Source organism: Phodopus roborovskii, unplaced genomic scaffold (assembly GCF_943737965.1).
Source record: "Phodopus roborovskii unplaced genomic scaffold, PHOROB, whole genome shotgun sequence".
NCBI lineage: Eukaryota > Metazoa > Chordata > Mammalia > Rodentia > Cricetidae > Phodopus > Phodopus roborovskii.
In genome coordinates this window covers 26,551,067-26,553,621 of record NW_026126410.1, presented here as the reverse complement: position 1 = coordinate 26,553,621, position 2,555 = coordinate 26,551,067, and the positions used below count along the sequence as shown (strand labels likewise).

Sequence of the window (2,555 nt, the reverse complement as noted above, 5' to 3'; positions counted from 1 at the left end):
ATGCCTTTTACTAGTCTTCTGTTAAAGAAGGGCTATTAATAATGGGTAATGAGAAAGGATGGACAGGGCAGAAAAGAGAGTAAACAGTGGTAGGTTCTGCGCTAGGGATTCCTTTCTTTCAAGCACATTGTATTTCCCTGAAACACAATTAACAACATAAAGGTTGCACAACCTTCAGAATAAGGATTACATTGAGAGTATTTAATCTTTAATTTCAGATCACCATGTTCTTCATCCACAGGGGTAATTAAGACAACAAACACATTTGTTTATTTTTATATGTATGTGTGTTTTGCCTATATGTATATATGTATGTATACCATGTGCCTGAAATGTTTAGAGATAGCAGAAAACAGAACAGTATTACATTGGACTGGAGTGAGGGACAGTTGTGAACCATCATGTAACCACCACTAGGAAGTGAACTTGGGTCCTCTGCAAGAGCTTTTAACTGCCGTACCACCTATCTAGCCCCAATGGTTGGAAGAACTATAGGAAAGAGAACCTGGTACCCAACTGTGGCGCTTATCCTGAGAAAGTCAATCAAGTTCGTTGCAATAGTACATGTTAGGAACTAGCAGCCAGCTGACCTCTGCCCCCGACGATGGGCAGGAAGCTCATGGCTGTGTCATCACTACCTCAGCCTTACCTGGTGGCTCAAGCTTTACCTGGCTGCCAGAGGACTCAGTTATGTATACCCCTTTTAAAGCAAGCACACCAAGCGCACCTCCCTCTCTGGTTTCTCTCTTGCCCTGTCTGCTCAAAGTCTTGCTCTCTCTCTGCCCCCCCTGCTCTTTCTCTCTCTCTCTCTCCTGCTTTCGGTTGACCACCAGCTACACCCTCTTTCTCTCCCTTCTCTCAATAAACTCCAGGTGGGCGCTGAGTCACGTGTTTGTGTTTCTTAGGCATTAGGTGTGCAGCAAAATAACAACAGTACATGTTCCATGTAGTTCACACTTTTTAAAGAAATACTTCTGGGTATAGGAAGAGGGTTCAACAAGTAAAGTGTTGCTTCGCATGATGTCAGCTTGGGACATTGTAGAATAACCTAAGAAGAAAACTCTTATCAGATATCGTCTACATGAGGTTGGCCTGTGGCAGTGGCAGATGGTATTATCATGAATGGAATAGCTGAGATGTAAAGAGACCCATGCACTCTGGGTGATTTCGCTCCTTATGTTTGGATTGCTGGATTGTGAATGACATAAAGAAGCAAGCTGAGAATGAACATGACTAGCACCAGTTCTTTGCTCTCTTCTCTTGGCTATGATATGACTACTTTTCTTGTTTCCCTTTCACTGTGACTTCCCAGCTATGATGGAAGGGTATTTAAACATGTGAGTCAAACAAATGCATTTACCCCTTTACTTTCCATTCATCGGGATATTTTATCACAGCAACGGGAAGGAAAACTAAGACACCATGTAAGCATGAAGATCTTATTTTTGATCTTTTGCTTGGTTGAAGGGGTTCCCCCTGGTTCCCCCTCGCTCATCACAGACACCCGCGAACCACAGCCAACCTCAAGCGTACCTTCATTGCCATCAAAAGATGGCATGCTGCACGGCCTGGTGGGCAAGATCATCAAGCATTTCGAGCAAAAGGGTTTTAGCCTGGTGGCCATGAAGTTCCTTTGGGCTTCTGAGGAACACATGAAGCAGCTCTACATTGACCTGAAAGACCATCCTTTCTTCCTGAAGCTGGTGAAGTACATGAACTCAGGGCCTGTGGTGACCATGATGTAGGAGGGGCTCAGTGAGGTAAAGACAGGTCGATTGATGCTGGGAGAGACCAATCCAGCTGATTCTAAGCCAGGCACTATTCGGGGGCATTTTGGCATTCAGGTTTGGCAGTACATCACTCATGGCAGTAATTCAGTGCAAAGTGCAGAGAAAGAGATCAATCTATGGTTTAAGCCCGAAGAACTGATTGACTACAACCTTTGTGCTCATGACTGGGTATGTGAATAGAGGTAGATAACTGGATCCTTTTCAGCATTATCGATGGATCCCTGGACACAGCTCTTCATGCACAGAATGAATGGATCATCTTCTCTTAAAAAAACAATAGACTTAAAAAAAAGGAAAAGAAAGAGAAAAAAGCTGAAAAAGCTGAACATGGTGGAGTACACCTACGATCCCTTCACTGGGGAGATAGAACTGAAAATATACACGGGATTTATGGTCCAGCTAGTCTAGCCTAATCAGCATCTTCAGGCCTCTGCAGCCACACGACCAATTCTACACACATACCCATGCATAATCACCATCTGACAAATAGTATGTACATAGATAGGGAACCAGAACTCCCCACCTACACACATTCTCTCTCTCTCTCTCTCTCTCTCTCTCTCTCTCTCTCTTTCTCTCTCTCTCTCTCTCTCTCTTTCCCATTTACTCACACTCTCTTACTGAAATTCACATACATACACACATTGAAACAAATATTCATACACACACTGAACCACACATTTGCACACAGTCACACATTCATAGCTACATACTCACACATGCAAACACTCATGTACATTCACATACAAACATTTGTAGTAGACC

At 43.4% G+C, this 2,555-nt stretch overlaps 1 pseudogene; it reads left to right on the top strand.

Moving 5' to 3' along the window:
- The first annotated feature begins 1,081 nt into the window (after positions 1 to 1,081).
- On the top strand, positions 1,082 to 1,970 carry LOC127220779 (nucleoside diphosphate kinase B-like; annotated as a pseudogene).
- The last annotated feature ends 585 nt before the right edge of the window (positions 1,971 to 2,555 follow it).